We start from the raw sequence: 9,690 nt of genomic DNA, 5'->3' as shown, positions 1-9,690 counted from the left end.
TATAGCTTTTATTATGTTGAGGTATGTTCCTTCTATTCCTGCTTTCTGGAGGGTTTTTATCATAAATGGATGTTGAATTTTGTCAAAGGCTTTCTCTGCATCTATTGAGATAATCATATGGTTTTTATCTTTCAATTTTTTAATGTGGTGTATTACATTGATTGATTTGCAGATATTAAAGAATCCTTGCATTCCTGGGATAAAGCCCACTTGGTCATGATGTATGATCTTTTTAATATGTTGTTGGATTCTGTTTGCTAGAATTTTGCCAAGGATTTTTGCATCTATGTTCATCAGGGATATTGGCCTGTAGTTTTCTTTTTTTGTGGTATCTTTGTCTGGTTTTGGTATTAGGGTGATGGTGGCCTCATAGAATGAGTTTGGAGGTTTACCTTCCTCTGCAATTTTCTGGATAAGTTTGAGTAAGATGGGTGTTAGCTCTTCTCTAAATTTTTGGTAGAATTCAGCTGTGAAGCCATCTGGTCCTGGGCTTTTGTTTGCTGGAAGATTTCTGATTACAGTTTTGATTTCTGTGCTTGTGATGGGTCTGTTAAGATTTTCTATTTCTTCCTGGTTTAGTTTAGGGAAATTTTACTTTTCTAAGAATTTGTCCATTTCTTCCAAGTTGTCCATTTTATTGGCATACAGTTGCTGATAGTCTCTTATGATCCTTTGTATTTCTGTGTTGTCTGTTGTGATTTCTCCATTTTCATTTCTAATTTTGTTGATTTGAGTTTTCTCCCTTTGTTTCTTGATGAGTCTGGCTAATGGTTTGTCTATTTTATTTATCTTCACAAAGAACCAGCTTTTAGCTTTGTTGATTTTTGCTATGGTCTCTTTTGTTTCTTTTGCATTTATTTCTGCCCTAATTTTTAAGATTTCTTTCTTTCTACTAACTCTGCAGTTCTTAACTTCTTCCTTTTCTAGTTGCTTTAGGTGTAGAGTTAGGTTATTTATTTGACTTCTCTCTTGTTTCTTGAGGTAAGCCTGTATCGCTATGAACCTTCCCCTTAGCACTGCTTTTATAGTGTCCCATAGGTTTTGGGTTGTTGTATTTTCATTTTCATTCATTTCTATGCATATTTTTATTTCTTTTTTGATTTCTTCTATGATTTGTTGGTTTTTCAGAAGTGTGTTGTTTAGCCTCCATATGTTGGAATTTTTAATAGTTTTTTTTCCTGTAATTGACATCTAATCTTACCGCATTGTGGTCAGAAAAGATGATTGGAATGATTTCAATTTTTTTTAATTTACCAAGGCTAGATTTATGGCCCAGGATGTGATCTATCCTGGAGAAGGTTCTGTGTACACTTGAGAAAAAGGTGAAATTTATTATTTTGGGGTGAAATGTCCTATAGATATCAATTAGGTCTAACTGGCCCATTGTGTCATTTAAAGTTTGTGTTTCCTCGTTAATTTTCTGTTTAGTTGATCCATCCATAGTTGTGAGTGGAGTATTAAAGTCTCCCACTATTATTGTGTTATTTTAATTTCCCCTTTCATAGATGTTAGCATTTGTCTTATATATTGCAGTACTCCTATGTTGGGTGCATATATTTATAACTGTTATATCTTCTTCTTGGATTGATCCTTTGATCATTATGTAGTGTTCTTGTCTCTTTTCACAGTCTTTATTTTAAAGTCTATTTTATCTGATATGAGTATTGCTACTTCTGCCTTTTTTTGGTCTCCATTTGCATAGAATATCTTTTTCCAGCCCTTCACTTTTAGTCTGTAATGTGTCCCTTGTTTTGAGATGAGTCTCTTGTAGACAGCATATATAGGGGTCTTGTTTTTTTATCCATCCAGCCAGTCTTTGTCTTTTGGTTGGGGCATTCAACCCATTTGCATTTAAGGTAATTATTGATAAGTATGGTTCCGTTACCATTTACTTTGTTGTTTTGGGTTCGAGTTTATACACCCTTTCTGTGTTTTCTGTCTAGAGAAGATCCTTCAGCATTTGTTGAAGAGCTGGTTTGGTAGTACTGAATTCTCTCAGCTTTTGCCTGTCTGTAAAGCTTTTGATTTGTCCTTCATATTTGAGTGAGATCCTTGATGGGTACAGTAATCAGGGTTGTAGGTTTTTCTCTTTCATCACTTTAAGTATGTCCTGCCATTCCCTCCTGGCTTGAAGAGTTTCTATTAAAAGATCAGCTGTTATCCTTATGGGACTCCCCTTGTGTGTTATTTGTTGTTTTTCCCTTGCTGCTTTTAATATTTGTTCTTTGTGTTTGATCTTTGTTAATTTGATTAATACGTGTCTTGGGGCGTTTTGCCTTGGGTTTATCCTGTTTGGGACTCTCTGGGTTTCTTGGACTTGTGTGACTATTTCCTTCCCCATTTTAGGGAAGTTTTCAACTATTATCTCCTCAAGTATTTTCTTATGGCCTTTCTTTTTGTCTTCTTCTGGGACTCCTATAATTTGAATGTTGGGGTGTTTCACATTGTCCCAGAGGTCCATGAGGTTGTCCTCATTTCTTTTAATCCTTTTTTCTTTTTTACTCTCTGCTTCATTTTTTTCTACCTTTCTATCTTCTACCTCACTTATCCTATCTTCTGCCTCCATTATTCTACTGATGTTTCCCTCCAAAGCATTTTTTATCTCATTTATTGCATTATTCACTATTGATTGATTTTTTTAAATTTCTTCTAGGTCCTTGTTAAACTTTTCTTGCATCTTCTCAGTCCTTGTCTCCCAGCTATTTATCTGTAACTCCATTTTGTTTTCAAGATTTTTGGATCATTTTTACTATCATTATTCTGAATTCTTTTTCAGGAAGACTCCCCATCTCCTCCTCTTTTGTTTGGTTTGGTGGGCTTTTATCATGTTCCTTTACCTGCTGAGTCTCTCTGCCTTTTCACCTTGTTTAGATTGCTGTGTTTGGGGTGGCCTTTCTGTGTTCTGACAGTTTGTGGTTCCCCTTTATTGTGGAGGTTCCTCCCTGTGGGTGGGGTTGGACGAGTGGCTTGTCAAGATTTCCTGGTTAGGTGTTCTGGTGGGTGGAGCTGGATTTCTTCTCTCTGTGGTGCAATGAAGTGTCCAGTAGTGAGTTTTGAGATGTCTATGGGTTTGGTGTGACTTTGGGCAACCTGTATATTGAAGCTCAGGGCTATGTTCCCATGTTGCTGGAGAATTTGCATGGTATGTCTTGCTCTGGAACTTGCTGGCTCTTGGGTGGTGCTTGGTTTCAGTGTAGGTATGGAGGCTTTTGGATGATCTCTTATTGATTAATGTTCCCTGGAGTCAGGAGTTCTCTGGTGTTCTCAGGTTTGGGGCTTAAGCCTCCTGCCTCTGGTTTTCAGTCTTATTCTTATAGTAGCCTCAAGACTTCTCCATCCATACAGCACTGATAATAAAACTTCTAGGTTAATGGTGAAAAGATTCTCCACAGTGAGGGACACCCAGAGAGGTTCACAGAGTTACATGGAGAAGAGAAGAGGGAGGAGGGAGATAGAGGTGACCAGGAGGAGAAAAGGGGAAATCAAAAGGAGAGAGAGAGATCTAGGCAGTACTCTGTTCCCTAAGTGTTCTCCGTAGCCCAGAACACACAGAGATTCATTCACAGAGTTGGGTAGAGCAGAGAAGGGGGAGGGAGGAGATAGAGGTGACCTGGGGGAGAAAAAGGAGAGTCAAAAGGGTCAGAGAGTGATCAAGCCAGTAATCACACTCCTAAGTAAAAATGGGCACTGAAGATTGGATTGTTAAATGTACAAAATTGATAACAAATACTATAAAGTGAAGATTAAAAACCTAGAGTAGAGGTTAGATTCTCAAAAATACAATATTAAAAAAAAACAAACAAAATCACAAAAAATATAAGAAGTATATGTGAAGTTTGCTTTAAAAATAGGGTCTATTTTTGCAAGGTAATAGTAGGTTATAAAAATGAAAATTAAAGGAGTAATGGAGGACTTAAAAAAAGGAAGAAAATTTAATTAAAAAATTGATAATAAAAAAATATATAGGAATTTCTCTGCAGCTGTTGTGGGCAGTGTGGGGTCAGTTCAGTTTCAGATAGTTCCTTGTTTCAGCTTATGCTTCTCAAGATCTATAGGCCCGTTCCAATGTACTTGGTGTTAACTACAGGGCTTTTAATCTGTTGCACCTGTCACTTCCAAAGTGGTTCCCTCTGTTTATTTGGCTTCTTCTGTTTGCAGGTCTCTTCAGTGTCTAATTTCTGCCCTGACACAAGTGGGCGAAGGTGGTCTCTTGTTTAGGCTCACTTGTTCAGCCATGCTGTGGGGAGGGAGGAACACTACAAACAAATATCACTGGCGTGTGTGGGGAGTGCTCGCAGTGTCTGGGCCACACAGGGTTTGCACCCCCTGCCCCCGCTCCCGGCTCACTGCGTGTGTGCTTTCCCAGTCTACACTGCTCAGGCTCCAGGTTGCTCTGCAGGGAGCGGGTCCTGGGTTGCATGCACTTCCCAGGTCTAAGCTGCTCAGGTTCAGGTTCTCAGGTACTCCTCAAAGGCACAGGTTGGGCCTGCGTTTTGTGCCCCTCCATGGTCAGAGCAGCTCAGGTGACCAGGTGTTTGGTCAGCACACTCTCCCCAGATGCAGTGCTTCTTATCACCTCATGGGTCCCAGCCGCTCAGTTTCCAGGGCACGCCCATCTCTGGTGTGCCCTGTGTCTCTTCTAGGGAGCTGATCTCTGGCTGCAACCCTCCCAGCGGATGTCAACCGCCCAGAATCCCAGGAAGTCTTGGTTAGAAACAGGAAGCCTGTTCACAGTTTGGTAGGGGATGCCGTCTCTGGGGCTTAGTTTGCCCCTTTCCCCGCTCTGGCTGGCGCCTGCCTGCCCCCTGCCTCTGGTGGGGGATGGGCCAGTCCACATCCTGTTAGCTCTCCTCTGGTATTGCTCAGTCCTTTGTTCTGTGAGCAGGCCTGGTAGTGCCTTAGGTTAGGGCTTTTTGCGGGATAATTCTCTCTCTCGCTTGCTCTCTCTTTTTTGTTTCCTCTCTCTCTCTGGCTATCCCACAGTTTAGGTTGCTATCTCACATTAGCTCCCTCAGACTGACCTCAGGGCATTCAGGTCCAGTCTTTACCCTAAGCAATGCAGCCTGCTCCTTCCCATTCAGCCCCTGCTCGCTGGTGGCAGATGCGAGCATCTGGGGTACTTTGCTGCTGGGAGTTGCCGTTAGGCACATAATCTGTGGGCTTTTAAAATTTATTTATTTTTCCTCCCGGTTATGTTGCCCTCTGAGATTCCAAAACTCCCCACAGACCCGCCAGTGAGAGAGTTTCCTGGTGTTTGGAAACTTCTCCTCTTTTAAGACTCCCTTCCTGGGATGGATCTCTGTCCCTAACTCTTTTGTCTCTCTTTTTATCTTTTATATTTTGTCCAACCTCCTTTCGAAGACAATGGGCTGCTTTTCTGGGTGCCTGATATCCTCTGCCAGCATTCAGAAGTTGTTTTTTGGAATTTGCTCAGCATTCAAATGTTCTTTTGATGAATTTGTGGGGCAGAAAGTCTAGTTTTTACTTTTTAAAGGTAAATATCTCCTCCACTCCAAAGAGGCTCATAGATTTTAGCAAATGAATCTAAAGCAGATTCTTACTAAAGACTAAGATCATGGCATCCAGTCCCATCACTTCACGGCAAGTAGAAGGGTAAAAAGTAGAAGCAGTGACAGATTTTATTTTCTCAGGCTCCAAAATCACCACAGATGGTGACTGCAGCCATGAAATTAAAAGACACTAGCTCCATGGAAGAAAAGTTATGACAAACCTACACAGCATATTAAAAAACAGACACATCACTTTGCCAACAAAGGTTCATATAGTCAAAGTTATGATTTTTCTGGTAGTCATGTACAGTGAGAGTTGGGCCATAAAGAAGGCTGAGAGCCCAAGAATTGATGCTTCAAACTGGTGCTGCAAAAGACCCTTGAGAGTCCCTTGGACAGCAAGGAGATCAAACGAGTCAGTCCTAAAGGAAATCAACTCTGAATACACATTGGAAGGACTAATGCTGAAATTCCAATACTTTGAGCACCTATGCAAAGAGCTGACTCATTGGAAAAGACCCTGATGCTGGGAAAGATTGAGGGCAAGAGGAGGAGGAAACAGAGGATGAGATGGTTGGATGGCATCACCAACTCAATGGACAGGAGTTTGAGCAAGTTCCAGGAGATGGTGAAAGACAGAGAAGCCTGGTGTGCTGCAGTCCATAGGGTCACAAAGAGTCAAACACAACTTAGCGACTGAACAATAACAACAAGCCTGAATATTTCTGCAAAATGGCAATAAAAACACCCATCTTAAATAAGCTGAAAAGCATTGAAAGAAGTAGCCTCAAACCCACAGGAATCTTTGCTATATTTGCACTACCCTACCACAATCACAATACAGCCAAGCCTCCCCCCAGACTTGGTGTACTTTTCCAAGGGACCCATAAGGAATCCACTACAAGTGTTTAAGCCATCTGTTTGTTCACAAAGGAAGGTTTAGCCTCTTAAGACATAAAGTATGCAAAATGCAGAGAGTTCCAGGGCTGAGAAATGTTTTAGACTAAATTAAGGTTATCCATCAGAAAGAGGAGGACTGAGCAGAGGGATTGGATACTCTCGGTGAGTTCTATATTCGTACAGGCCACTGGATCCAGCTGAGAAAAAGAGGCACAAAGGGCAGATCATCAGGACGAGAGAGAAGAGCAGCACAGTCTCTTAGTCATCTCTTCTATTTTGGATTCAGATAAACAAGAACCAAAGCTACAGATGAAAGTTTTAGTTTGGAGCTCAAAGGGAAGGCATCAGTTTGTGTGCTTTTGTCCCATTTCTTTACATCATGCTCCAAGTGCCAACATTTCTAAATCTGAAATATAAGGGGAGGTAATAAGTGCTTAGTTAATTATTTATATTACAGTAACAAAAAGACTTTAAAAAAACTGAATACTCAAGTATAAAAATTGGAGTTTTATCTGGTGTCCGGCAGAGTGTCTAGGGAGAATCTGCCAGCCTCTGAGAATGAAACCTTGCTCATTTAACTTTAATTCAGCAATGTCGGATATCACAGTGCACTTTTCCCCTGTTAAGAAACATGCACTTTGCTCCATTTTCCAATATCCTACACATTGTCCTAAAGTCTCATCCACTTGGGAAAAAAAATCTATCCTTAACTCTGCACACAGAGCTACGTACTTCTTTTGCCAACCCCAGTGATCCACACAACAGCTAGCAAGCTGCCACTTTGAAACTTATTGAGCACAGGTGACAGTCTGGACAGTGGCAGAGCCATGAGACCAATTTCCCAGGATGTGGTTATAGTAAATGTCTGAAAAGTTTGGCCTTTTGCAAGTGGATTATTGTCACCCATCTCATGATTAGTAGAGCACCTCAATTGCCTATAGGTGGAATATGCCTGTTATGTGGATCTGTTCCAAGAGTTCTCAATTCTCACTGCATACAGTAATATGCTAGGGAGACTTTTTTTAATACAGATTTCTGAACCCCACTACAAGTTTTGATCCGATAATGAAGATTGGGCTCAGAAATCTTTTTTAACAAGCATACCAAAGGGTTCTGATACAGGCAATCTCTGGACTACATTTTTATAATTGCATTCTCTTTTACCTGTACCATCCTGATGAACAATTTTAGTTCTACTATGAGGAAATTCATGATAGAAGAAATAAGCAAAAGCCCTTAACACTGTAATAAGTGTTTGACTCTTCTTGGCTTCTCAGATATTATTAGGGGCTGAACAGGGTGGGGTCATATGTAGGCCATGGCCAGACAATGAACTCCACAATTAAAACTGTTCATAAGAATAAACGTTGGATGTATTCAGAAGTATTCTGGAAGAGCTGAAATGTATACTGTTATGTTGAAGGTGATCAGATGTATCTTGTTATGATGATAAGTTTCATTTGCGCCACTCACACTTGGAGGGACAGAAAGGACAGCTAGCCCCCGCTATCTTCTCTGTTCTAGACATCCGTACCTATATGCGAATGCTTAATAAACATGCACTTGTATGTGTGAACACGATCTTGTGTGAAATCCAATGAACCAGAAGAACAGGCATCTGTATGTATTCTATCTTTAACTGATTAGTTTTCTTTTATCTTCATTTGCTGCAACATCATCTTCAGGTGTTCCATGGTAACTTCACTGATGGAGACATAGGAGATATTTACAGATATTTACTTCTTATTCTGCTATTGTGTGCTCAGTAGGTGTCATGCACCATGTTTAGTACTGTATATTTAAAACAATGAATAAGACATAAATCCTTGTCCTTGAGAAGCTCAGTCCAGTGAGCAAAACAGAAACAGTACAATTACTGGTGTGTTTAATATGTTACAATGGAAGCACAAGAAAAGAAGATTGAATGAGTTGAGAAGGGACATCTTAGGAACATAGGGATGCTTTAGAAAGGAGGTAACATTTAAGTAGGCTTTCGAAGCAGGAGTTGGGAGTATGAGAGTGAAGGAGACAGCATTACAGGTATAGCATGTGCAAAGATTCAGAGTTGTGAACAACTATTGTATCTAGAGTAGAAGCAGAGTAGGGCAATGAGGATGGTGATCAGAGAAGCAGAACATGGTCACACTGCAAAAGGACATGCTAAGGGGCTTGAAGTAAGGGGCTTCCATCTCCTGTTGGAAGTAACGGGAGGGAAATTTTAATCCAAAATACAACCTGTCAACAACACATGAGAGGGACTGGAGAAAATAAAAACTCAAAGATTAATTTAGGAAATTTGCAAATCTCTAGGCAAGAAGGGTGGAGAAGGAAACAGCAACCCACTCCAGTGTTCTTGCCTGGAGAATCCCAGGGATGGGGAAGCCTGGTGGGCTGCACAGAGATCCCAGGGATGGGGTTGCACAGAGTCGGACACTACTGAAGTGACTTAGTAGCAGGCAAGAAGGGATGAAAGCCTGATCCGAAACTTAGGCAATAGAGGTAGAAGACAATAGCATGGTATGGAGAATATTTTAAAGGTCAAATTCACAGTACTTTCTAATCAAATGAACATAAGTAAGGAGAGAGGACATGACCCTAGATAAGAGTAAAAGAGAATGTCACATGGCACAATATAGATCAGGGAGTGGGTTTGGTGGCAAACAACAATTTGCCTTTTGGGGGGCAGGCAAGCTATTGATCTAGTGGATTTAGAAATGAGCTGTTATAATGATGGTCAACTCATATAAAGTTGCCAGATTTAGTGGGGGGTAGGGAGCAAAAATAAGATCACCAGTTAAACTATTTTCAGATGAACTTTTTTTTAGTACAAGTATATTCTATGCAATATTTGGAACATAAACTAAAATGTATTAGCAAAATAATTCTTGCCTGTAGACACACAAATTCTGTCATATTCAGAAGATATTCAATTGACCATCATTATCTCCCCATGAAAAACTCAGTTTTGCCTCCATTTTTTCACTCAGCATTAGTCATCTGCAATTGTGTTTCTTTGGATTTTCTTTTAAATCGATTATAACATCTGTCTGTGTCCCCTCATTGATTAATAAATTAAGAAAATTTTTGAACATATATTCAATTGATTTCTGTGTGAGAGTCATAATTTTACCTTTTTTGAAAATGGTATTTTTTTGGTAGCTATTAAAAGTTTTAATTAGCAGGCATCTCTATTAAAATAATAAATACCATCAATTCACCCATCAGATTTGGAATAATGTAATGATACCTTTTATATGTTTTCCAATGGTAATAACCTAAC

Source organism: Bison bison, unplaced genomic scaffold, assembly GCF_000754665.1.
Source record: "Bison bison bison isolate TAMUID 2011002044 unplaced genomic scaffold, Bison_UMD1.0 scf7180017864460, whole genome shotgun sequence".
Classification (NCBI taxonomy): domain Eukaryota; kingdom Metazoa; phylum Chordata; class Mammalia; order Artiodactyla; family Bovidae; genus Bison; species Bison bison.
Note: the sequence above shows the minus strand (reverse complement) of the source record.